The following is a 27,055-nucleotide window of genomic DNA, read 5'->3' as shown; positions in this document are numbered from 1 at the left end:
GGAAAGAGCTTCAATCAGAGCTCTGCTCTCACTTCCCATAAAAGAATTCATACAGGGGAGAAACCTTATCAATGTGTGGAATGTGGAAAGAGCTTCAGTCACAGCCACCATCTCACTTCCCATAAAAGAATTCATACAGTGGCCAAACCCTATCAGTGTGTGGAATGTGGAAAGAGCTTCAGTCAGAGCTCCCATCTCAGTTCCCATCAAAGAATTCATACAGTGGGGAAACCCTATCAGTGTGTGGAATGTGGAAAGAGCTTCACTGATAGCTCCTTTCTCACTTCCCATCAAAGAATTCATTTAGGGGCAAAACCCTATCAGTGTGTGGAATGTGGAAAGAGCTTCAGAAACAGCCGCAATCTCACTTCCCATCAAAGAATTCATACAGGGGAGAAACCCTATCAGTGTGTAGAATGTGAAAAGAGCTTCATTCAGAGCTCCTCTCTCATTTCCCATCAAAGAATTCATACAGGGGAGAAACCCTATCAGTGTGTGGAATGTGGAAAGAGCTTCACTGATAGCTCCTCTCTCACTTCCCATCAAAGAATTCATACAGGGGCAAAACCCTATCAGTGTGTGGAATGTGGAAAGAGCTTCCGTCAGAGCTCCCATCTCACTTCCCATCAAAGAATTCATACAGGGGAGAAACCCTATCAGTGTGTGGAATGTGGAAAGAGCTTCCGTCAGACCTTCTCTCTCACTTCCCATCAAAAAATTCATACAGGGTTGAAACCCTATCAGTGTGTGGAATGTGGAAAGAGCTTCACTCATACCTCCTCTCTCACTACCCATCAAAGGATTCATACAGGGGAGAAACCTTATCAGTGTGTGGAATGTGGAAAGAGCTTCAGTCAGAGCTCCCATCTCACTACCCATCAAAGAATTCACACAGGGGATAAACCTTATCAGTATGTGGAATGTTGAAAGAGCTTCAGTCAGAGCCACAATCTCACTTCCCATCAAAGAATCCATACAAAGGTGGGGAAAACCATTATACAGCTTTAGAATCCAAAGCTTTAGAAGATCAAAGTATTATGGGCCTTAATTTATCATGAGTTAAAAAAAGTGTTTGGAATAACCTTTCTAAAAAGACCAGAGGGATTTCTGTTGCGTATTGTTGGCAGGGACATCCCGAATGCCTTTAGAGAGGTATTTTTATATGCAACGGCCACAGCTCAGACTTAGGTGGGAAAGGGGTGGAAGGAAGACAAAAACGGACTGGCATAACAAGCTACAAGAATTTGCTGAAATGGTGCAGTTGACAAATAGCCTGAGAGGCACTTCAAAACAAAAAATTATTTAAAAACGGGATAGATATATGTTCAAAAATACAGTAAAGTTTCGCTATCTATGCTAGCATTCAATTGACATTGGAAAGAGACAGATGAGAAATAAGACCAAGGGTACATATTGATATAGGAATGTATTAGAAAAAAATGTAAAAAATATACAATAATAAGAATACATTCATTTGTGAAAAAGGAATATACAACGGGATAGACAGGAAGTCCCAAGTGTTGGTACATATATGATTTTGGAATAATTTTTTGTCCTTGTTTTTTTTTTAGCATGTCAACTTTGTATACATGTTGAAAATCATAGTAAAATAAGCCTTGTGATGTAACATGATCATGTTTACCGATGTAACATAAGAACATTAATAAATAATTTTAAAAATACATGTAATGCCCTTTTAACATGTGATGTTTTGTGTTTTTATGTGGTGTTTTTATGTTGTAACCATCCTGAGACCTGTGGGTGTAGGGAATAGGCTACAACCCTTAAAGGCCTAGGGGTCTTTGACCCATCCCCCAATAAAATATTTGAGGATGCCACCCCCCAGTTTTTGGTGTCCCCCCCCGAAAGAAAACACAACCTTTTATCCTTCTCTTAAAAAATAAAAAAATTAACTCACAAATGTCATGAGGAAAACAAAATACAATAAAATACAAACGTGGACAGGTCCCATCTTTCCGGGCAAAACGCAAAAGTTTCTTTAAAAGAGGCTTTCCCAAACTTGGGTCCCCAGCAGCTCCTGGACTACAGTTCCCATCATCCCTCCCTATTGGTCCTGCTAGCTAGGGATGATGGGAGCCGTAGTCCAAAAACAGCTGGAGACCCAAGTTTGCTTTAAAGGGAAAGTAGGCTGGCCCTGTGACACCCTCTGCTGGCCAAAAGCACTGCCCCAGAATCTGAACCACCCCCAGTACTGCTAACTGGAATTAATAGAGCGCAAAACAGAAGTTTGATCAGCACTTCAACCTTTAGGGAGCTTCTAGGTGCTTTCTGCGACACCTAGAGTACCCACAGAATTGTGGCTTCTGCTGGCAACACACATAGGAGAACAAATGAAAGGCAAACAGGTCACTTTCCCCACTGCTGAACAATGCCACAGGTAGAGGAGATGGAATGCTAGAAGTGTCTCTGGGGCAAGGGGAGCTGCTGGGAAATTGAAGTACGGGCTCAAAGTATTACTTTTTTAAAAAGTTGCCGCCTTTATAGACATTGCCATTCAAATGGCATGCATGCATCATGTGATTGATTGTGCAAGGCGGGCCTTACCTGGCCCCCCATCAATATTTTATTCAAGTCGGCAGCACTGGGTCGTGTGGTTTCCAAATTAGATAAAGACATGAATCTCCTTCCTTTGCACATGTTCCAGCTTGTCAATATTCTCATTTATTCTTTTTAAAATTTATTTGCGTTCATCTGAAGATTTTACAATATAAATATACAGGATGAAAGCATGGCTTTCTCAAAAACAAGTGAAGCCAGAGAAACCTCTTTTTTGGGGGGGGGGATGGAGTTACAAACTTTGTTGATCAGGGAACTGCTGTTGAAATAGTGCATCTCGATTTCAGTAAGGCTTTTGCCAAAGTCCTCTGTGATATTTATGTGAGGAAGGTGGTAAAATGTTCCGGGTTGGCGCCATCGACTAATGGCGGATTCCCTCCGAGCTCCGGAGGGAATCGGCTCCGCAGGATTGGGTCCTGTCCGCGACGGCGACGCGGGGACCCTTAAAAATCACAGGCGCAGATGCCTGTGAGCGTGGTGACTCGGCGGGCACCATTTGCGCCCCCCCAAACTGCGAAGGAGCCTTTTTAAAGGCTCCGGAACGGGGATGGGGTACGGCGCGGTGCTGTGAGTAGACTGCTCCTTCTGCGGAGTGAAGCCGCAAGCCATTGTCGGAGAAGCGCTGACTTTTTCCTTGGAACATTCGGACTTAAAGTAAGAACCCGTGAGTTAATAGGGAATTTGAAATTTAAAGAAATTTTGCTGAATTAGGCACGAGCAGGGAAGGGTCAAAAAGGAAGTCGCCCCCCCCCCTTGTAAATATTTTAAAGCAAAGAGCTTGCTATTTAAGGTCGAGAAAATCTCTTCTTTTTTCTAAAAGTGTTTAACCTTCATGGTTTGACGTTAAAAGAATCTTACCGGAGGATAAAAGTAACTTTGGGAGCTAAAGTTTTACCCCCCCCCGAACCCGGGGGTGTCCCGCGAGACAGCCTGTGGAGGAAGTATCGAAGAACTTGACAGCTGTCAAATTAGCTGTCAAAAAGAAAGGAAAGGGGAACTTTGTTTCTGCCGCTTCTGCTGGACATATTGGCTGCAATTTCTTGATACAAACTAATTTGTTTACTTGATTTAAACGGAAAGGCATTTAAACTAAAAATCCCCCTGGTGGGGGGTAGAGACATCACAAGAATGGCTGAAGGAAGTAAAACTCATACTGAACTTAACAGAATACTTGTTCTCTTGGGAAAGTTACAAGACCAAACCGATGTTTTGACTACAAGTGTGAACACTTTGGCCTTGACATTAAATAACATTGTGGAAGCTGATAAAGATTTGAAGCAAGAAGTTCTAACTGAACAGTTAGGGAAATTTGAGAGCCTTGAGATTGTGGAGAAAAAGACACATGATGCCGAAGAAAAGGAGGGAGAAGTTGCAACCTCGCAGATGTCAAAGGAGAGTTACAATTTGGGGACTGATATGAAGGCAATAAAGGAGAATAAAAGTTTGAAGTGGAAAGTTTGGTTTAAGTTGGAAGCTGCAAAATTGAGAGACCCCCTTAGGTGGGGATCTGAAGACCTAAGGATTACAAACTTGACCAATTTGGAAGTTGGAGTTTGGGGAGCCTTTGGACTTGGGAGGAAGATGAAGCCAGGTTTGGAGTACCCCACAAGCATCAATCTTAAGGGGTTCAACATCAAGGACTGTCAAAGAGGCCGGCAGAAAGGAACTGAGGGGGACTTGAGAGCCTCGGACGTGAGATCCCCAGGCTAAGCAGTATATTAGACTGATGATCATTTGTTGGGGACTAAAACCGGGAAAGGGGGCGGATAGAGTTTGGTAATCCAAAGGGTATATAAGCATAATTTATTTTGTTTTGACTGTTTGGTTATTTATATGGAAGTTGGGAGGGCCGTGGATGGGAAAATCCGGTCGACTTTAAGAAGTATGTTCAAGAATAAGTAAAGATGTATAAGTATTGATGTTTAGATAAGTTAAAATTTATTTTTAGAGTGGTTGAAATGAAATGAAAATAAGGCTGGCAAAAGTAAATTGAGGAAATGGAAAAAATTTAAAATAAGATTTGCAAAGATAAATTGAGGAAATGGAGAGAGAGGTAAAATAAAATTACAGTGTGAAAAAATAAGATTATTAAGTTAAGGTTGAGAAATAAGTAACAAGGACTTGCTGGGTTAACAACATGAATTGGAATACAAGAAGGGGAGGTGCGAGGAGGTCGATGAAATAAGTTGTATGAAAATAAGCATTTGAATTTTTTTGTGTTTTTAACTGTTTTCTTTTTAAGTTTTTGTTTTTGTAGTTTTGTTATCTTTTTTGTGTTTATTTTTGTTGTGTTTGTTATGGAAAATGCCAATAAATATTCATTAAAAAAAAAAAAAAGGTGGTAAAATGTGGGGCTGAATGAGGTAACTGTTAGGTGGATTTGACTGACCGAACCCAAAGAGGACTCCTTCATGGTTCCTCCTCATCCTGGGGAAAAGTGACCAGAGGGGTGTTGCAGGGTTCTGTTCTGGGCCGGTTGTTGTTCAACGTCTTGATAAATGACATGGATGAAGGAACTGAGGGGATGCTCATCACATTTGCAGACGAGACCAAACAGATTATAATGGCATCCTCTCTCTTCTCCAGCAACAGACAGGGAGACACAGAACAGTGCAAAAGCACAGCAGAGCGAAAGAGATAAGACTGACTTCCGTTCTTACACTTTCCAAGCCTAGGAAAGTAAACAGCTTCATGTTCAAAATGAACTTTCTTAAACACCCTTTTTGTTAGGTATCCCAAACCAAGCGCTGCCAAAAGAAAAATGGATATTACTTATGTATGCTACACCAGCGGCCAGAATCTTGATTGCACAATATTGGAAGACAGAAGACATATCATCAAAGGAATAAAGGCAAGAAAAACTGATGAACTATGCAGAGTTGGCTAAGCTAACAGATAAACTATGAGAGAAGGACAAAAAGGACTTCAAAAGAGTCTGGGAACCATTTACAGTCTATTTGCAGAAGCAACAAAATGGACTGGATTCAGTGGCAGGGTTTGAATAAACGTTCACAACTTTATTTCAGTAACAGACACTTTAGAGAAATGATTTGGGAAATTGCTTTTATATAAGAAAAGCAGGATACAACAAATAAAGCTAAATAACTCAGCAGAGGGGAAGTTGAGGGAAGTCCAGAAGAGGGGAGGGAAAACAATGGCAAATAACATGATGATTGAGATCTGTATTTTTATTTGTTATAAAATTCAATAAATATTCATTTAAAAAAGTAAACAGAGACATGTGACATACTAGCCACATATCCAGCAACGGGAGGAGTGAATTACTAACACAACACACATGATTGCAGGTGTTACGGAAATGACATGGGGTGGCACATCTTTAAAGTTGCCACAATGTGAATTCTGGGCATCACCGAAGGAGAAGGGTCGTGTCTGCAAGCATTGGAGAGTGAATTTTAAGTTATGGTGGGGTGGGGTGGGGTGATGGGCTGAAATTCAGCCAAGCTTTGCTCTTTGGTAGAAAAAGATGGAAGGATTGGTTTTCCGAGTTTGGAATAGAGTGTTAAGAAGTGGGAGGTGAAGGAAGTGATGTTTTGGAGCAGAGCTGGCGATATCAAGCATTTGAGTGATTATCTGGGGATTTTCATCACTTTGTCTTTTTATTCAAATCAGACTTCAAATATGCTAAAGTCCAGCCAAAGTTTAAAGCACATACAAATTCATAATTAGGTGGAATGTGCCTTGACCAAACTTTTATTACTGGCTTTTGGTGGGAAAGTTGAGTTGTTGGGTTGTCTGAATGTTGAAGTTCTGATCTATTTAAAGTTTCAGATCTATAAGCCTGCTTGCTAAGCAAAAAGAAACAGGAAAGCGTACGTATCAGAAATGTCTTAGGACATCAAACTGGGAAAGTGGATTTTAAACTAACTGAAAAGGTTTTATGCCCTTGGGAATCTTAAATCTACCCCTTCACCTTCCTTGAGTCCCTGGTAAGAAAAGCCAATCATGGATTTATTCAAATGGTAATTTAGTCAGGTGATGCAACACTTCAAATGGTATAATAGATTGCTGAATCATGTACCCTGTACATGTACAGTGGCTACCTTAGTTTAAAAGAAGAAGAAAAGAAAAGAAAAAGTAGGTTTAAACCAAGAGGTGACAAAGCTATGCTCTGCACATGAAACTTGATTCAAATTTCTTTTTGTAAATTTGGGAGCCATTGAGGGAACGGCAGTGAGAAGGACCCCTTTTGTGTGTTTGTGTAAAATGGTTGGTTGCCCCAAATCTTTGCCCTAGGGGGTCCCAAAGGGGAAATAATGGTGAAGTACTGAACCATCAACTATGGAAGAAAGGTTGCCAAGGTCCAAATCTAACATGCAAGATTCTTTCCACAGGTAAATTTCAGAGTTCTCCCACTCTGAATTGTCTCCGAGTAGTTGTTTTATTTAATGGATTTTTTATCGATTTTACCAGGTTTTGTTTTGTGTGTATATACCTATGCATTATAGCAGGGACTGAAGGGGGACAGTTAGGGGGAACAGTTAGGTTTCCCTAAAACTGTTTGTGAATTTCCTCCCCCAGCCAGGCCTCAAAGCCTCAAGCACTTTTCAAACTGCACTTTTCAAAGTTTTTCTCTCTCTAAGGCTAAAAGCTTTTAGCTCAGCATCTTTCTATGTAACAAAGGTAGCTGAATTAGAACAAAGCCTTTTCGCTTCTCAGGCCTAGCTGACCTTGTCAAACGGTACATCTAGATTGTGGCAAACTTTTCCGGGAACAGAGCCAGGGAACAAGAGAAACATTTCTATGCAATCCTGCGAAGGGGGAAAGGCAAAATGGGGGTTGGGGGAAAAGGATAAAAACCTGCTGTAAAATGTTTTTTTCTGCGGCCTGTTTTGTGAATCCATCGCACAGGTGCCTCTGCCCCCCCCCCATCCATGGCAGAATAAAGCTCTTTCTCTGGATTTAAGCCTTGGTGTCGATTGACCCTTTTCGTCTCTGCCCGGCTGCAACGTTTTCCTACCCATGGTTAAAAGGCCTAGAAAGGCTACAGGACGTCCAACTTCCAAGATGCTGAGATCTACTCCCAGTAATAAAAAACCTGCCAGTGATCTACCCATTGTCTTTGCCCAGGGTTGCTGAGCTTTTCTCAGGGAGCAGTGACCAGAGTTGTGGATCCACCAGCAGATTGCGACTGACCTGTTGCACGTGCCTCCATTCTAGGAACAGCATCCCTGACCCAGAATTTCACAGGAAGTCCCTCAGATGATTCCACTTTCAGACAGGATACGTGAACCTAGGCCAGCAGGGTCTTCCTCTCCGGCAGACGGACAACCCCTTCCCCAAAGCCCCTCCCTCCCCCACCTCCCCATGGGGGTCCCTCCCCAGAATGGCCTCCGCTGTCTGGTGCTTGGACACCTGAAGGGCCTGGAGGCCTCTCAGGGCAGCTGCCTGGCAGCTCTGCATCACCTGGAGGAAGAGGTCTTGCTCCGGCTCCAGCAAAAGTCAGGCTGTCACGTTCCTCGCAGCAGGGAGCAGGTCTTTGGGATCCTCTCCCTCATAGCTGTCAACTTTTCCCTTTTCATGCGAGGAATCCTGTTCGGAATGAGGGAATTTTCCTTCAAAAAAGGGAAAAGTTGACAGCTATGCTCTCCCTACTCTTGTTTCCTCCAATACTCACCATTGCTGGATGAAGAAAGCCTGTGGCACATCTTCAAGAAGAGAAAAACAAGTAATAAATGAAATAAGAAGCTGAGACAATAAGAATCCACTGATTGCCTCGCCTTGTCCTCCGTCAACTGCCACCAACTGCTCTCTCCTCCACTCGCCTCACTGCTAACCCAAAATGGCCGCCTGCAAGTCTGTGGTCCTTGTCACCATGGCAACCCCCCCCTCACCTGGACCTGGGCCCACCTGGCTCCACCTATTGGGAGATGATCTATAGTGAAATGAAAAAAATGTTTTAAGATAACCTTTGTTAAAAGACCAGAAGGGTTTTTAGTAGGTATTTTAGGGCAGGATTTACTAAAAAGATAAGAGAAATCTATTCATGTATGTGACAAAAGCGGCTGGAATTTTACTAGCTCAAAGATGGAAAAGCGATGAAATATCAGTGCAAGAACACTGGCAAGAAAAGTTGATGGAATAGGCTGAAATGGTGAAGCTAACTGAGAGACTTAAAGATAAGGACAATAATGACTTTAAAAAGGATCGGGAACCTTTTAAGATGTATATACAGAAACAATGCATAGAGATGAACTCACAGGCAGGATTTGAGTGATACACTTACAATGGACAAATACAAACAGAAAATGCAGTTATGAGGTAAAAATGAGAAGGAAGAGACAAATGTTATAACCTTCATTTTAATATATAAGGAATACAAATTTATAAGCAAAAGAAACAGAGATGTTATAAACCAGGAAGGGAAGTTGAGGGAATTTGCATGGCGGGGGGGGGGGTGTTAATTGAAATTGTAAAATGAAATTTGAATATTTGATTATGTTAAAATTTCTTTAATTAACTTATTTTAAAAAAAAAGAAAAGAAAGAAAAGCAATGGCTCCTCTTACTTAAGGGCCGCACAGACCTCATGGGACACCAGAGCAGATTCCCTTGTTGTTTTTTTGAGTCAACCAGCAATGGGGGTTGCATTTCCTTATTTCCAGGAGGGCTGTTGCTAAAGCACACGACATGCTCTTCACACTTAGTTATCTATTAGAAGCACAGGCACAAATTATTGTGTGTGTGTTTGTATTTGCAAACTACCCCAGTCTCTGAGGGGTGAGATTCCAGGGGTCCCAGGCGCTTCCCCATCTTCGGTTTCCTTGGAACGAAGGTCAGCGGAGGCTGTGGTGTCTTTATGATATCTAGTTTTACTCACATACACAACCGGAGTGTAGGACGGAGGGGCTCACAGCATCAAGACCCGAACAGATCTTGCTTCTCTATTAGTGGCAGCTTTGGCTCCAGCACAGAGCAAGCTGTGGGTCTTGCTTTTCTACCTAGCAGCCAGGTGAGATGGGAGGGGGAAGGACAACCCCCCCCCATTAGCTGCAGCTCTTGCAACCCAGCTCCTTCATTGGGGATGCTGAGGAGGACACTCTATGGCCAGCGAAGGCCCTTGTCTTGCCAAGAAACTTGTCTGTGGGAATCGTGCATCCATACTGCTATGGAAAGGGTGAATGTCTTCTAGAATTCTCTGGTGTCACCAGAAGAGGAAGCCGTTCTTTTCAGTTAGGTCTGTTCTCAACTGCAGAGGATGAGTAGCCTTGGAAGCCTCTTGGGGAGATGGAAGTGATGAAAAGACTGAATCCATGAGGGAGAGCTACTTGCTCTGAGATGGGGGAACCTTCGGGCAAAGACCAGCAGAGAAGGGATGCTGTTGGCTGCTGGTTTCTGTTGCTCCCCACTTTCTCAAAGGGCGTAACATCGGAGGTCCTGCGGGAGGAAAGAGCGTCTCGGAGTCGGGCCAATCTGGGCCAAAGTGGCCCCCACTGCCCCCACCACGGAGTCCCTGACACTCCTGGACCATGAGGGTTGCAGATCTTTGTCTTGGACCAAATTGGGGGCCAAACTGTCAGTATTTCATTCTCCCATTGCTAGTGTAAAATGATATCCATGTTTACACCTTCTCTACTGTCTGTGTAAGAATGGAAGTCAGTCTGTAAATCACTTCCATCCTTTGTTTTCTTTTACTCTGACCGAGGAGACGGCTGTGGAAGACAGCTCACGCCATGTTTCTTTGTTATTTTCCGCTGTAAATAAAGCTTGATTTCACATTCCAACACAGTTTGCAGCACATCTGCAAAGAGAAGGACATGGGGACAGGTGACTCCGTCCCTGAGCACCTGGCAAGGCTATACCAAGATTTTTCTCCTGGATTCCAAGTCCTACTACAGGGGAGGGACACCCCAGACCTTGGGGGCTAATCCTGGCCTCCTTCAACCAGAATGTGGCTCCCCAGGCTAACAAGATGGTCAATATCTGGTTTCACTCCACCCTTAAATTTTAAAATATCAAAACAGATCCCAACTTTCAGAGCATGTAAATCACAGGAGTGGAAAACCGCTGCGCCACTCACAGAAATAGGACTATACTTCCTTCTCCCACCTTTAAAGTAAATGTCTACGTAAGGAAACCAAATCGACCCAAGTCTGTCTTCCTCTTCCAACCGCAATTTTGCTCTTCAAGCCAAAGACAACACTTCCCCGTCCCTGGGCGAAACCCCCTGGCTTTTCATTGCTGGAGCCACCACCACGCTTGTGGCATTTACTTCAGCGCAGGGACTGACTGAGGGGGGCCGCAAGATGCTTTCAGCCTCAGACACTTGGCGGGTTCTGAAATGGCCGTGCAGGCCAGATTCACGACCCTGGCAGGCTGGATTCATCCTGTGAAACATACCATATTTTTTGCTCTGTAAGACTTCCCCCCCCCCCTAAAAAGTAAGGGGATATGTGTGTGCATCTTATGGAGCGAATGCAGGCTGCACAGCTATCCCAGAAGCCAGAACAGCAAGATGGATTGCTGCTTTCACTGCACAGTGATTCCTCTTGCTGTTCTGACTTCTGAGATTCAGAATTTTTTTTCTTCTTGTTTTCCTCCTCCAAAAACTAGGTGCGTCTTGTGGTCTGGTGCGTCTTATAGAGCAAAAAAAACGGTAGTTTGAGGACCCCTGGCCTACACTGACTGGCAGCTTCTCCCCAGAGTTTCAGGCAGGGAATTCGTCCAGCCCTTGCAGGAGGTGTCAGGGGTTGACCCTGGGACATTCTGCATGCCAAGCAGATGCTCCAGGGCTCCCTATATTTCCCTAGCCTTTCAACGTTATGCTATTAGCAACCATGGAGATTCCACCTGCCTCTTTCGAAAGGATAACACTCACCTGAATAATAGTAATAATAATAATAATAATAATAATAATAATAATAATAATAATTTATTTATATGCCACCCATCTGGCTGGATTTCCCCAGCCACTCTAGGCGGCTTCCAACAAAATATTAAAATACAATAGTCCATCAAATATTAAAAGCTTCCCAAAACATAATAACAGCAACCATCCATTTTCAGTCCATTGAATTAGCGATTAAGCATTTCTGGATAGGTAAATGGCATACTTTTGCATATTAGCATAAAAAGCATGCATAAGAAAGTATTACTCATTTACTCATTTAATTTATTACTCATTATTACTCATTTTGGCAGGGGAAAGGTCTCTCTTGGGAGGTGGGGGACTCTCCTTCCTTGGAGGTTTCTAAGCAGAGATCGGACGGCCATCTGCCATGGATGCTTTAGCGGAGATTCCTGCATTGCTGGGGGTTGGACTAGATGACCCTGGGATCCCCTCCTCTCTCTCCACTCCTGAATTCCAGGAGGAGCTTCCTTGCCTCCTGCAAAGCCCTTTTCCCTGCAGGCTCTTCCTCTGGTTTCTGGCCAAGGGAGGGAGATGCTCAGAGTCCAGCCAAGAGCCTCACCCCCAAAAGGATATCTGGGCATGGGCGTAGCCAGGGGGGCAGCTGCCCCCTAAATGCATAAAAAATAATAAGAATCTGAGGTTCTGCCAAGCGAGAGAGGGCTGAGCTGGAGGGACTCGGCTTGGCAAGGGTTAAAGGGAAGTGAGCTGCCTTCCTAGAGAGGCCAGGAAGCAAGAGGGGGCAGGTCCTCCAGAGCCAAGGCCCCTCCCTCCCTCCCCAGTCCTTTCCTTGCTTGGGGGTCTCTCCTGCAAGGGCTGCCTCGCTGTCCCCTCCTGGGATCTGGTGAGTCTCCTCTCTCTCCCCCCAGAGGGTGCAGTGGGGAGACGGGGGGGGGGGGTCCCAGGGCTGCAGCAGGGGAGGAGGCCTGGGGGGCCTGATCCGGGAGGGGCCAGGTCTGCCACGCTCTCCTTCCTGCAGATCAGAGGATCCCAAACTCATCTGGCCCTCCGCCCCCCCCTTTCAGAAAAAACTCCCTTCTTTAAACAAAGGAGTCCCTGGGACTTTAACTCTTTGTGACATCGCTCAGTCTCATTGCACAACAGAGGAAACATGTGCAAATGGTTTTCCAAAGCTGGACGAGGAGGGGGACTAGCCCCCCCCCCCAGAACAACGGGGAGAAATGAAGGTAAAGTGGGGAAGAAAGGCCAGGAACAAAGAGAGGGATCCCAGCCCATAGTCTGGCTGCTGCATTGCGGACCAGTTTCCCAGTCGTCTCCCAGGGCAGCTCCCCACGGAGGCCACTGCAGCAATCCCCTCGCACCCAGAGCATGGCATCCCAGGACCACATCCTCGCTGTCCCAAAGGGATTGTTGCTGGCAAAGCAGCCGGAAATGGGCGCTGCTACTCACCGAACCTGCAGGGACCTTGGCATCAATGGCTGTGTGTGTGTTAAGTTATCTAGTGAAATAATAATAATAAATTACCCGCCTAAATTTCAAGGGAGATGTCTTTGGCCCTGCCCGTTTGGCCCTCAGGGGGTTGATCAGATACATACCTGGCCCTCAGAGCAAAGAAAAAGGGACCCCACCCCAGGAGTCTGTCTGAGAGCGGCAGAGAGTCCAAGTGCAAGAAAAGGAGATAGAAGTAGGGGAGTGGGGGGGGGAGCAACTCCTGAGGACCCCCGGGTGAGAACCCCCACTAGAGCCAAGCATCCATTTTTCACAAGATACAAACAATTCTCTTGTCAGTCGGTTCTGACTTCATGCATTGACTGGAAAGCAGCAGAAACCAGGTTGATTAATCTCCCATGCTTGCTCAGGGAACCATCCCCCCCCCCCCCGGTCCTACAAATTCTGTAACAGAAAAATGTATTTGCTTTGTAGGATTTCCTAGAGCTTTTCATTTAGAAGGGCAGAACTTGGCAGAAGACCAAAGGGTTCCTTCCGATCTCTCAGAGGCTTCCTGAGAGCACAGATGGATGAGCGAAACTCAGCTGTCCCTGGAACAGGAAGAGGCCATGCCAGCCAAACTGGGAGCAGTGGAAAATTCTGGGAAAACCCAGTGCAGAAGATCCTGGGTGAGAAGGACACTCTATGCTCAGAGGTACAGAGCCAGCAGTTGAGGCAGTTCTGCTGCCAGGAGGCCAAAGGACCCCGAGAGGTTTGCAGTCGACTCTACCACTTTTGCCACCAGTGGCTGAAGCCAGAAAGGCACACGAAAGCTGAGATGCTGGACCTGGTGATCTTGGAGCAGTTCCTGGCTGTCCTTCCCCCGGAGATGGAGAGCTGGGTGAGGGAATGCAGAGCAGAGACCAGTTCCCAGGCGGTGGCCCTGGCCGAAGGTTTCCTCCTGAGTCAGGCAGAGGAGAGAAAGCAGGTGAGAGAGACTTTCCTCTGGTTACTCCCAAGGGGCTCCAAACAGGACAGAGAACATCCCATAATGGTCTGCTGATGGCCCATCCTTTTTCTGGGAAAGCATCCATGGAATGAGATCTCACAGCCTTCAAGTCTTTGCCATTCTCTTTCTAATATTTCTCACCATTCTCTGTTTTGAATCCTTGTTTCTTTTTCAGGGAAAGGATCTCTTTGCAGAAATGGACCTGGATTCCTGTGAGGCAGAGAGGCCTCCGTTGGACACCAGAGAGAGGCCACTGGGTAAGGAGGAAGGTGGTTTTTCCCAGTTTAGTCTCATTCTGTTGGTTTTCCAACTCATCTGGGGGTTCTTTTCATCTTGTTTTGGGGGGAGACAGTTGGGAAGGAGGGTCCAGAGGAGGGGAGATGTATTTCTGCACAACTAACATATGAAATGGCCACAAACATCCAAATGCTCTCAGTAGGTAAGGCTTTCTCAAAGGCCCACCTGCAGTTAGAGATGCTCTGTTTCACCTCTGAGAGAAGCAGGCACTCCTGGCGTCCTGTTTATGTTTTTTTCTCTTGCAGGTGACAGAAGGATGCCGGCAAGAACTCCTGATCCGTCTTTTCATGGGGACAGAAGGGAAGCAGTGGCTGTGGAACCAGATCAGGTCAGGGGAAGCTGCCTTGTGGGGACAGAGGCCGAGGGATGGAGCAATGTCATGGACTGGTTGGGCACAGAGGAATGGCGGGAGGAAGCAGCCGGGGAACCAGGAAGGGAAGATGGCTGAGAGCCCAAGAAGTGGAGGTAGAAGAAGGATGGGTGGTCAGAGGGGGAAGAGGGAGAAGCCTGGGAAGAGGAGGTGTCAGAAGCTGAAGGGGTTACAGGGCTTAGTGAGCTGGGAGACTCTGTGGCAGAAGCAGTACAGAATCAGCAGAAGAAGAGGAAGGAAGAGGAAGGAAGCGAGTGGGAGAGGAAGGTTGAGAGGTAGAGGTGAGTCAGGAGAAGGAAGAGCCAACGGTGGCTCCCTTTCCTTTTGCCAGAAGCCACCCTCCCTGCTTGTCTCTCAGAGCCAGGAGACCCTGTGCATTGCAGGAATCTCTGCTAGATCATGCTAGAGACAGATGGCCATTCAAAATAGTCTTATTTTTTTTCTTGACTTCGGTTACCAGACGTCCCTGTTTCCCAGGGACTGTCCTTGGATTTGTGAATAAGTCTGTGGACAAATACCATCCCTGGCATGTCCCCAGATTTCATCTAATGTCCCCTGGAAACGCAGCAGTGACAGTCTCAGCAGCCCAGAGCTGCCTGAGAGATCCCTGCCCCCTCCTGCTTGCACGCAAGTAGCAGTTGGGATGGGGCTGCTCCGAAAGGCAGTGTAAAGCCTCGCTTCGCAGCTAAGGGATCTACGCTCCCTCCTGCTAGCATGCAAGTAGGAATGGAATTGGGGCTGCTCCGATGAGAAGGGAGGCATCGCGCTGCCCGAGCCTTGCCGCTGCTCTTGGCCTTCCTTCTTCGCCTTCCATGCCTGACCCACCGCCCAGCGCTTCCCCACCACCACCACCACCACCGAAGAACCAACAACTCAGGGGCTACCCAGGCTCATGGAGAAAGGAGAAAAAGCCTTGGAGGAATGGGAACTGTGGCGGTTGAGGTCAAGGTGGTGGCCGCCCCTCTTCCACCTCCATCGCTGCAGCATCAATGTCCAGGGGCGCCGACTTATAAAAAATATTGGGGGGGCCCATACCGGGGTCCTGCCCCGGGAAGTTTTCTAAGAGCCGCTCCCGGCCCGTTGCTGCTGCTGCCGCCCGCTTCGTGGCCCCCTCGCCAGCTGAGGGAGGGAGAGAGACCGAGAAGGAGAGAGATGCGTGGTGGGCAAGGCAAGTGCCACGCCTCGCCTCCCACCGCCCCTCGTGCCGGCCGCCCCCTCCCCTCCCTTCCCCGCGCGCGCGCGCTCGCTCGCTCGCTCGCCCTCCTCACCCCAGCTCTTGGCCGTTCGCCCCAGGAACTCGCCGCTGTTGGGGTTGTAGATGAACCTCCGCCACTCGGCCATAGACTGGCTGAAGGGCTTCTTCTCCTCCTTGGCCATAGAGAGAGAGAGGGGCTGAATTTTTGAATTTTTGAGGGGGCTCAGATCCCCTCAGGCCCCATGGAGTCGGCGCCTATGTCAACGTCCCACACATGTAGTATTATTTATTTATATATTTATACTTAGTGTCCCCGGATTCATTGAAAAAAATCTGGTAACCTTATACAAGATTCATCAATGAATGCTAAAATTGGTTTCTAAGTGGTGGACAAATGTGAACAAATAGTGGCCTGGATTCACCTAACCAGCCCCATTGGCTGCAAAACGGGGCCTGCCCCCCATTGCTCCCCCCTCCATGCCCCCATGAACCCCTTGAATTTGGCTCTAGGGCATTGGGAGGGAACTCCCCAGAACAGCTCAGGAGGAAAGGAGAAAGTGGATCCTTCCATCAGGCAAACTGGAATGCTTACGCAGGCAAAATGACTTGGAAAACACAACGTGGAGAACCACATATTTGCACAGAGACAAATACCCATAATTAAAACGCAGAATAAAATAAGCATCCATATTTGAAATGTGCAGCAAAGCAACCCTATTGAAACAACACCATAATGTACAGGAAGGAAACAACAGAGCATTGTGTAGCAGATCATATTTCTGCTGTCTCAGAGGAGGACATTTCCCTTTTTCTTTTAGGGTCCAGTGTGCTTTGAAGATGTCTCTGTTCATTTCACGGACAAGGAGTGGGCGTTGCTGGATCCTGACCAGAGAGCTCTGCATAAGGATGTCATGGAGGAGAATCGTGGGATTGTGGCCTCTCTTGGTAAGCCTCCCTGTGGGATCGCCATATCAGCCTGGAACTTCAAAAAATACCTCAATGGGACCAACCTCATCTATTTTCACAGAGCTCAACAGCGCCCCCTATAACACCTGGGAACCTAACACCCCCACAATAAAGAGTATATTACAGTTTTTTCTTTGAACAATCTTTCTCAAATTATTCCTTTTTTTACCAGGATTCGGCTTGTCTGAACTTCTGAGGCCATCTTAAAGGTCAGCTTCAGAATTGTTAGGAAAGATAAGTAGCTTCAGGTTTTTGTTTTTGCTCCTGTTGGTCTTGGGTTGACCAAAGAGACGACGGACATTGGAGATGGAGGGGATGCCATGACTGGGCCAAACAAAATCCATCCCAGAGAAGAGCTAGGCTTATGGATTCTCAGGTAGTAGTAGCAGTGATGAGGATGAGGATGATGATGATGATGATAGTAATACAATTTTTATTTCTATCCTGCCCATCTGGCTGGGTTGCCTCAGCCACTCTGAGCGGCACAATACATATATAATCATGAAACATAAATAATAATAATCTGAACCCATATAAAAAGAACATTAACTTTAAAATTAACAACTTATACCAGAGGCCAAACTTGTGTAAATCTTTTGTGAAACGTGTATTTTTGAGGTTTGATGTCTCATAACACCACTTTTGTGTGGAGTAATACCATAAAATTATAGAGCAATGGAAAGACAATTTAATGAAGAATGTATTGCAATGACTTTTATGAAGGAGTATTTATTAGAACAGCAATCATAAAGAAAAAACGTGAAACCTTTGGTAACCATTGGTAACCTTTAGCTTTCATTACGGCCTTACAACGCCTTCCCATGAAGTGAACCAAGTTTTTAGTTCTGCAGCTGTAAGAATGCCAAACCAAGACTGAATTATTGTCTCTATTAATTGGGCTTTATTGCTGGGTTGCTTCTGACTAATAAGTTTCTTTAGTCGGCTCTATAGATTTCTGATTGGGTTAATGCTTGGGCTATTCCCAGGCCATTCCGGCAGTGAAATAAGTTTATCTTGAAAGCACCTTTTGCACACAGCAGCAACATGACATGGAGCTGAATCTTGTTGAAATAGAAAACAAACAAACAAACAAATATAAATGCTTCCGTATCTGGGTAAAGATCACCTGCGGAACGCTTCAGTTTGGGCTCAAGTATTTCATTGATCATAGAATCATAGAATCATAGAGTTGGAAGAGACCACAAGGGCCATCGAGTCCAACCCCCTGCCAAGCAGGAAACACCATCAGAGCACTCCTGACATATGGTTGTCAAGCCTCTGCTTAAAGACCTCCAAAGGAGACTCCACCACACTCCTTGGCAGCAAATTCCACTGTCGAACAGCTCTTACTGTCAGGAAGTTCTTCCTAATGTTTAGGTGGAATCTTTTTTCTTGTAGTTTGGAACCATTGCTCCGTGTCCGCTTCTCTGGAGCAGCAGAAAACAACCTTTCTCCCTCCTCTATGTGACATCCTTTTATATATTTGAACATGGCTATCACATCACCCCTTAACCTCCTCTTCTCCAGGCTAAACATGCCCAGCTCCTTTAGCCGTTCCTCATAAGGCATCGTTTCCAGGCCTTTGACCATTTTGGTTGCCCTCCTCTGGACACGTTCCAGTTTGTCAGTGTCCTTCTTGAACTGTGGTGCCCAGAACTGGACACAGTACTCCAGGTGAGGTCTGACCAGAGCAGAATACAGTGGCACTATTACTTCCCTTGATCTAGATGCTATACTCCTATTGATGCAGCCCAGAATTGCATTGGCTTTTTTAGCTGCCGCATCACACTGTTGGCTCATGTCAAGTTTGTGGTCAACCAAGACTCCTAGATCCTTTTCACATGTACTGCTCTCAAGCCAGGTGTCACCCATCTTGTATTTGTGCCTCTCATTTTTTTTGCCCAAGTGCAATACTTTACATTTCTCCCTGTTAAAATTCATCTTGTTTGTTTTGGCCCAGTTCTCTAATCTGTCAAGGTCATTTTGAAGTGTGATCCTGTCCTCTGGGGTGTTAGCCACCCCTCCCAGTTTGGTGTCATCTGCAAATTTGATCAGGATGCCCTTGAGTCCATCATCCAAGTCGTTGATAAAGATGTTGAATAAGACCAGGCCCAAGACAGAACCCTGTGGCACCCCACTAGTCACTCTTCTCCAGGATGAAGAGGAACCATTGATGAGCACCCTTTGGGTTCGGTCAGTCAGCCAGTTACAAATCCACTGAGTGGTAGCATAGTCAAGTCCGTATTTTACCAGCTTCTTTACAAGAATATCATGGGGCACCTTGTCAAATGCCTTGCTGAAATCAAGGTAGGCTACATCCACTGCATTCCCTTCAACTACCAGGCTTGTAATTCTGTCAAAAAACGAGATCAGGTTAGTCTGACATGACTTATTTTTCAGAAATCCATGCTGACTATTGGTGATCACAGTATTCCTTTCTAGGTGCTCACAGACTGTTTGCTTAATGATCTGCTCCAGAATCTTCCCTGGTATTGATGTCAGACTGACTGGGCGGTAATTATTTGGGTCCTCTCTTTTCCCCTTTTTGAAAATAGGGACAACATTTGCCCTCCTCCAGTCTGCCGGGACTTCGCCTGTTCTCCAGGAATTCTCAAAGATGAGTGCCAGTGGTTCTGAGATCACATCTGCCAGTTCTTTTAATACTCTTGGATGCAGTTCATCTGGCCCTGGAGACTTGAATACATCTAAACTAGCCAAGGATTCTTGTACTATCTCCTTAGTTATTCTGGGCTGTGTTTCCTCTGCTGAATCTTTTGCTCCAAATTCTTCAGGTCGGGCATTGTTTTCTTTATCGGAGAAGACTGAGGCAAAGAAGGCATTGAGGAGTTCAGCCCTTTCTGTATCCCCTGTTTGCATTTCACCATCTTCTCCTCTGAGCGACCCCACTGTTTCTTTGTTCTTCCTTTTGCTACGAACATACCCATAAAAGCCTTTTTTGTTGCTTTTAACCTCTCTAGCAAGCCTGAGTTCATTCTGTGCTTTAGCTTTTCTGACTTTGTGTCTACACGTGCTGGCTATTTGTTTGAATTCCTCTTTGGTGGTTTCCCCCCTTTTCCATTTTTTGTACACATCCTTTTTTAATCTTAACTCAGTTAAAAGTTCTTTAGATAGCCACCCTGGCTTCTTTAGGCACCTTCCATGTTTCCGTCTCATTGGTATTGCCTGAAGTTGTGCTTTTACTATCTCCCTCTTAACAAACTCCCAGCCATCATGAACTCCCTTTCCTTTTAGTATTACTGTCCATGGGATCTCACCCAGCACTTCCCTAAGTTTTATGAAGTCGGCTTTCTTAAAGTCAAGAAATTGAGTCCTAGTATGCTTGGCTGCTCCTTTCCGCTGTATAGTAAACTTCAGAAGAGCATGATCACTCGCGCCTAATGATCCTTCCACTTCTACCCCACTAACCAGGTCATCAATATTGGTTAGGACCGGATCTAAAATGGCTGTTCCTCTTGTTGCTTCTCCCACTTTCTGGACAATGAAGTTGTCTGCAAGGCCAGTGAGGAATCTGTTTGCTCTTGGCTGAGTTTGACATCCAGCACATATCCGGGTAATTGAAGTCCCCCATTACTACTATCTCCCTTCCTTTTGCATGCTTGGCCATCTGTTCCAGGAAGGCATCATCTATGTCCTCCGTTTGGCTTGGGGATCTATAGTAAACTCCCACAATGAGGTCCCTGTTATTCTTCTCTCCCTTAATTTTGACCCAAATGCTCTCACTTTGGCTTTGAGGTTCTAAATCTTGGATCTCTTCACAGGTATACACATCCCTGACATATAACGCCACTCCTCCTCCTTTCTTGTCTGGTCTGTTTCTCTGAAATAGATTGTATCCCTCCATTATTACATTCCAGTCGTGGGACTTATCCCACCAGGTTTCAGTGATGCCTATTATGTCATATTTAGTTTGCTGTACCAAGAGCTCAAGCTCATCTTGTTTATTACCCATGCTTTGCGCATTACTGTACAGACATTGAAGTCCATTAATCATTCCCCCGTGTCTCTTATTTAAGGATTTTTTCCTCCCATCACTAGGTCTGCGTGCTATTTGCTCCATGATGCGTTTTGTTGTTGTTTAGTCGTGTCCTACTCTTCGTGACCCCATGGACCAGAGCACGCCAGGCACTCCTGTCTTCCACTGCCTCCCGTAGTTTGGTCAGACTCATGTTTGTAGCTTCGAGAACACTGTCCAACCATCTCGTCCTCTGTCGTTCCCTTCTCCTTGTGCCCTCCATCTTTCCCAACATCAGGGTCTTTTCCAGGGAGTCTATTCTTCTCATGAGGTGGCCAAAGTATTGGAGCCTCAGCTTCACGATCTGTCCTTCCAGTGAGCACTCAGGGCTGATTTCCTTCAGAATGGAGAGGTTTGATCTTCTTGCAATCCATGGGACTCTCAAGAGTCTCCTCCAGCACCATAATTCAAAAGCATCCATTCTTCAGCGATCAGCCTTCTTTATGGTGATGCGTTTTACATTCCCATTAATGACGCACGTTCTGCCCACACCTTTTGCTGCCATGCAACCCCAGATCATCACACTATCTGCGTGTTTCACGGTCAGTGTAATGCAAGTAGGATGTAAATCTCTGATTCTTCTCGCATATTTCATGCCATCACCACCAAGCAAGGAGATTTGGGTCTCAATGCTCCAAATAACACTGTCCCATTGTTCCGCTGTCCAGTTAATATGGGTTTAATCTTTTCAAGCTTTGCTTGAGAGATAACAATGGCTTTTTTTCTTAAAATTCTAACATTTTGACCAGTCCTAGCACTCAACTTCACAGTACATTGCTCTATGTCATCTTGTATACACCCATATGATTTTCTTCTGTCATGTAGGGACAGTCTCTCCATTCTTTGATCGTTATCTGCCTTTGTGCACTTTTTCCTGCCTTTACCAGTCTGATTTTATAGTGATTGAGTCTCCTTATACCTCTTCAAAAATATAGAAAGGCCATCTTTGGTTAAGTTTTTCCCAATCTTTCATCTAATTTCTTCATAAAGGTAGCCTTGTTCACTTAATACTACAATTTTACATCTCTTTCTGGGTGACCAGCCAACTTTTTGTGCCATTTCTATAATTTTATTTTACAACCTAAGCAAATTGTGCTTCCTTTCTCTGATTACTTGGCTATAACATTTGCTAGAATACGGATAATTAAATGAACTTTGTTGAATTGCATTCTTGATTAAATTATCTTCCCATTGATATATAATTTTATGATATTACTCCAAAAGAAGTGGTGTTATGAGCCATCAAACCTCTGAAATATACTATTTTCCAAAAAGCTTCCATAATTTTTATTTTTTTAAAAATAATATTTATTAAAGTTTCAAAAAAATACAAAAATAAAGAGAAAGAAAAGCAGAGAATACAAAATACAGAATACATCACATCAAAGAAAAAAATAAAAAAGAAAAGCGAATAAAAACATAAGTAAGACAATGACAGAACAAAAAAAAAAGAATCCGCTTTTTAACTTACTATCATTGTAACCTTCTTTTCTGACTTCCTCACATCTCCCTTTTCTGTGTTCCCCTTTACACAATCAAATTCAGCAATTCCTTGCCCTCTTTCAGATCTTATTTAATATTATACATTTCACCCTATTATATCTTCATTTTCCCTTTCCTTTTAATTCGATTTATCACATATTCTTAATAACTTAATCCCTTATACCATTTGTTCAGCTTCAACATAATAATATTACTCTGGTCTTACCCATTTTTCCCTTAAAACATTTTTACATATTTCTTTTTACTATGTCACTGATGCCATGTTATCTCCACATCCAAACATCATTTTAACATTCAAACATTTTACAATGTTTTTGGAGGTAATCTTTGAATTTCTTCCAGTCCTCTTCCACCGACTCTTCTCCCAGGTCTCGGATTCTGCCAGTCATTTCTGCCAATTCCATATAGTCTATCAGTTGCATCTGCCATTCTTCCAAGGTGGGTAATTCTTGTGTCTTCCAATACTTTGCGATAAGTATTCTTGCTGCAGTTGTTACATAAATAAAGAGTGTTCTGTCTTTCTTTAGCACTGATTGGCCAACAATGCCCAGAAGGAAGGCCTCTGGTTTCTAAAAAGCTTCCATAATTTTGACCACTACTGTATATCAAACAAAGCAAATTCAACAACACATCACAATCTCATAATTAATATGTTGGTTAATGACAAACAACACAGGTAATGAACACACACCCTTCAGTTCTTCTCCATTTGTTCCTGAGGCTCTAACCCCTTTTTGTCTCCATTGCAGATTGTGATGAAACGGAAATAGAGAACAAAGGTGACCATGACAAAATCCCCAGAGAGGACAAGCCACGTAAAAATTTGGAGTGTGGAGAAATGTGTAGTCAGAGCTCCCATTCCACTTCCCATCAACAAAATCACATTGGAAAGAAACTCTATCAGTGCATGGAATGTGGAAAAAGCTTCAGTCAGAACTCCCATCTCACTTCCCATCAAAGAATTCATACAGGGGAGAAACCCTATCAGTGTGTGGAATGTGGAAAGAGCTTCAGAATCACCCACGATCTCACTTCCCATAAGAGAATTCATACAGGGGAGAAACCCTATCAGTGTGTGGAATGTGGAAAGAGCTTCAGTCAGAGCACCCATCTCACTTCCCATAAGCGAATTCATACAGGGGAGAAACCCTATCAGTGTGTGGAATGTGGAAAGAGCTTCACTGATAGCTCCTCTCTCACCTCCCATCAAAGGATTCATACAGGGGAGAAACCCTATCAGTGTGTGGAATGTGGAAAGAGCTTCAGTCAGAGTTCCTCTCTCACTTCCCATCAAAGAATTCATACAGGAGCGAAACCCTATCAGTGTGTGGAATGTGGAAAGAGCTTCAGTCACAGCCACAGTCTCACTTCACATCAAAGAATTCATACAGGGGAGAAACCATATCAGTGTGTGGAATGTGGAAAGAGCTTCAGTCACAGTCAGAATCTCACTTCCCATCGAAGAATTCATACAGGGGAGAAACCTTATCAATGTGAGGAATGTGGAAAGAGCTTCAGTCAGAACTCCCTTCTCACTTTCCATCAAAGAATTCATACAGGGGAGAAACCCTATCAGTGTGTGGAATGTGGAAAGAGCTTCAGAATCACCCACAATCTCACTACCCATAAGAGAATTCATACAGGAGAGAATCCCTATCAGTGCGTGGAATGTGGAAAGAGCTTCACTCATAGCTCCTCTCTCACTTCCCATCAAAGAATTCATACAGGGGAGAAACCCTATCAGTGTGTAGAATGTGGAAAGAGCTTCAGTCAGAACTACCATCTCACTTCCCATAAGCGAATTCATACAGGGGAGAAACCCTATCACTGTGTGGAATGTAGAAAGAGCTTCAGGACGAAGGACATTCTAACTTCTCATCTAAGAATTCATACAGGGGAGAAACCCTATCAGTGTGTGGAATGTGGAAAGAGCTTCATTCAGAGCTCCTCTCTCACTTCCCATCAAAGAATTCATACAGGGGGAAAACCCTATCAGTGTGTCGAATGTGGAAAGAGCTTCAGGAAGAGCTCCGATCTCACTTCCCATAAAAGAATTCATACAGGGGAGAAACCCTATCAGTGTGTGGAATGTGGAAAGAGCTTCAGTCACAATCAGACTCTCACTTCCCATGAAAGAATCCATACAAAAGTCGGGAATACCATTTTACAGCTTTAGGAGCCAGGAAATTCGCAACTTTATTACCAGCCCTTTTGCTAATTGACATCTAATGCCCTTTTAACATGTGGTGTTTTGTGTTTGTATGTTGTAACCATCCTGAGACCTGTTGGTGTAGGAATAGGTGCCAATGCTTAAAGACCTAGGCGTCTCCCTCCCAATAAAATATTTTAGGAGGCCCCCCCCCCGGGGTCTTTTTCTTTTTTTCCAAATGCAACCTTTTATTCCGCTACTTGCCATACAATTTCTCTTTCAATTTGCCCTCTTAAACAAACAAACAAACAAACAAACAAACAAACGCAGAATGGTCATGAGGAAAAGAAAATACAAACATATACCCTTGCCATCTTTGTGGGCAAAACGGAAAAGTTGCTTTAAAGCAGGCTTTCCCAAGCTTAGGTCCCCAGCAGCTCCTGGACTACAGTTCCCATAATCCCTTCCCAATTGTTTTGCTAGCTAGGGATGATGGGAGTTGTAGTCCAAAAACAGCTAGAGACCCAAGTTTGCTTTAAAGGGAAAGTAGGCTGGCCCTGTGACACCCTCTGCTGGCCAAAAACACTGCCCCAGAATGTGAAACACCCCCAGTACTGCTAATTGGAATTTATAGAGCACAAAACTGAAGTTTGATTGGCACGTCAACCTCTAGTCAGCTTCTAGGTGCTTTCTGTTTTGTTTTGTTTTGTTTTTAAGATATTTATTAGAATTTCCAATTTAATACAAAACCAACAAAAAACCAAAAAAATGCACAAATAATAACAAAAATACAAAAATACACAATTAAAAAAGACAAAAAAACCAAAACAAGTATAATTCCCATTACTTATTTCCATTACCTTGTTTCCCGGACCTCCTCTCACCTCCCCCTTTTGTATTCCAATTCAAATTCTTAACTCAGCAAATCCTTATTGTAACTTAAGATAACTTATTGCTCTACCTTTGCATTACAGCTGGTAACCATTTGATTTCTGTCCAACATCATTCTAACATTCAAAAATTTTACAATATTTCTGCAAGTAATCTTTAAATTTCCTCCAATCCTCTTCCGCCGACTCTTTTCCCTGGTCTCGGATTCTGCCGGTCATTTCTGCCAATCCCATATAGTCGATCAACTTCATCTGCCATTCTTCCAGAGTGGGTAAATCTTGTGTCTTCCAATACAGTGGTGCCCCGCAAGACGAAATTAATTCGTTCCGCAATTTTTGTCGTCTAGCGAATTTTTCGTCTTGCGAAGCACGAAATCCCATAGGAATGCATTGAAAATCAATTAATGCGTTCCTATGGTCAAAAAAAGTCCAAACAAAGCCAAATTTGGTACAACAACAGTTTATTAACTGCTCTTTAAAGTCACACATACTGTAAAGAGCAGTTCAAAAATTGAAGGGAAAATAAATTAACTTTATAAACATGACAGAAAAACATTTAAAAATCAACAAAGTGTACAGTACATTTTCTAAGACTCTGGGGGACCACTCGAAGAAGGCTCCTCTTCCACTCTTTGCTTCTTGGTCAAGAACCTGTCCATAGTCTGCTGCTTTATCCGCCTTTTCAGTAGCTCCCTGAAAGACGACATGACCCTCGTATCATAAAAGTTCCCAGCGTCATGTGCCACGTGCTTCTCATGGTGGTGTAGATCTGCAAAAGTCTGCACCTCCTTCCACTTCTGGCAAATGTCCCTCAGTCTTTCGGAGGACAGCCGTTCCTCAGTTGCTTCCTCCTCTTCCAGTGAGGCCTGCTCCTGCGCAGCCTCTGCCTGCAGTTCGACCAGCTCCACGGTGGTCAGCTCGTCGTCGTGCCCCTCCACCAGCTCGCAGACGTCCTCCTCCGTGACCTCCAGGCCCATGGTCCTCCCCAAGGCAACAATGTCCTGCACCACTGTTGACTCTGGTGCATCAGAGTCACTTGGTGCCACACAGTCCGGCCACAGGCTGCGCCAAGCGCAATTCAAATTTCTCTGGCTGATCCCTTTCCAGGCCGTGTTGACCATCTTCAAGCAGGTGATGATGTCGAAGTGGTCCTTCCAGAATTCCCGCAGGGTGATGGTGGTGCAGTCAGTCACCTCGAAGCATCGCCTGAAAAGCTCCTTGGTGTAGAGTTTTTTGAAATTGGCGATGACCTGCTGATCCATCGGCTGGAGCAGTGGCGTGGTGTTAGGCGGCAGGAACATGATGTTGATGAAGCTGAACTCCTCCAACAAGTCCACCTCAAGGCCTTTAGGATGGGCAGGAGCATTGTCCATCAGAAGCAAAGCCTTCAGCGGCAGGTCGTTGTCCAGCAGGTACTGCTTGACAGCAGGGCCAAAAGCAAGATTGACCCAGTCCACAAACAGCACACGTGTGACCCAAGCCTTGCTGTTGGATCGCCACATGACACTCAGCCGCTCCTTGTCGATCTTGTGTCTCTTGAAGGCCCGTGGGTTCTCCGAGTGGTACACCAGCAGGGGCTTGATCTTCAGGTCGCCGCTTGCGTTGGCACAGAAGAGCAGGGTCAGGCGGTCCTTCATGGGCTTGTGGCCAGGCAGCCTGGACTCCTCCTGAGTGATGAAAGTCCTTTTGGGCATCCTCTTCCAAAACAGCCCGGTCTCGTCGCAGTTGAAGACCTGCTGCGGAACGTAGCCCTCCGTCGTCACAACCTCCAGGAACTCCGCTGCAAAGTCTTCAGCCGCAGGAACATCA

General features: G+C 44.9%; 2 protein-coding genes across 2 annotated transcripts in view; both read left to right on the top strand.

Annotated features, from left to right (window-relative positions):
• Positions 1–7,504, top strand: part of LOC309341212 (uncharacterized protein) — a 118,530-nt gene extending 111,026 nt beyond the window's left edge. The window contains exon 3 of the mRNA XM_081860763.1: positions 5,164–7,504. The gene's annotated coding sequence lies outside the window, so the exon portion shown is untranslated. The remainder of the gene's footprint in view (positions 1–5,163) is intronic.
• LOC309340933 (uncharacterized protein) overlaps positions 1–27,055 on the top strand; it is a 151,196-nt gene that overhangs the window by 37,044 nt on the left and 87,097 nt on the right. The gene's annotated exons all lie outside the window — the stretch shown is intronic.

The sequence above is a fragment of the Podarcis erhardii genome, assembly GCF_964252035.2.
Source record: "Podarcis erhardii genome assembly, chromosome: 4".
Lineage (NCBI taxonomy): Eukaryota > Metazoa > Chordata > Lepidosauria > Squamata > Lacertidae > Podarcis > Podarcis erhardii.
Note: the sequence above shows the minus strand (reverse complement) of the source record. Positions and strands in the feature narration are given on the sequence as shown.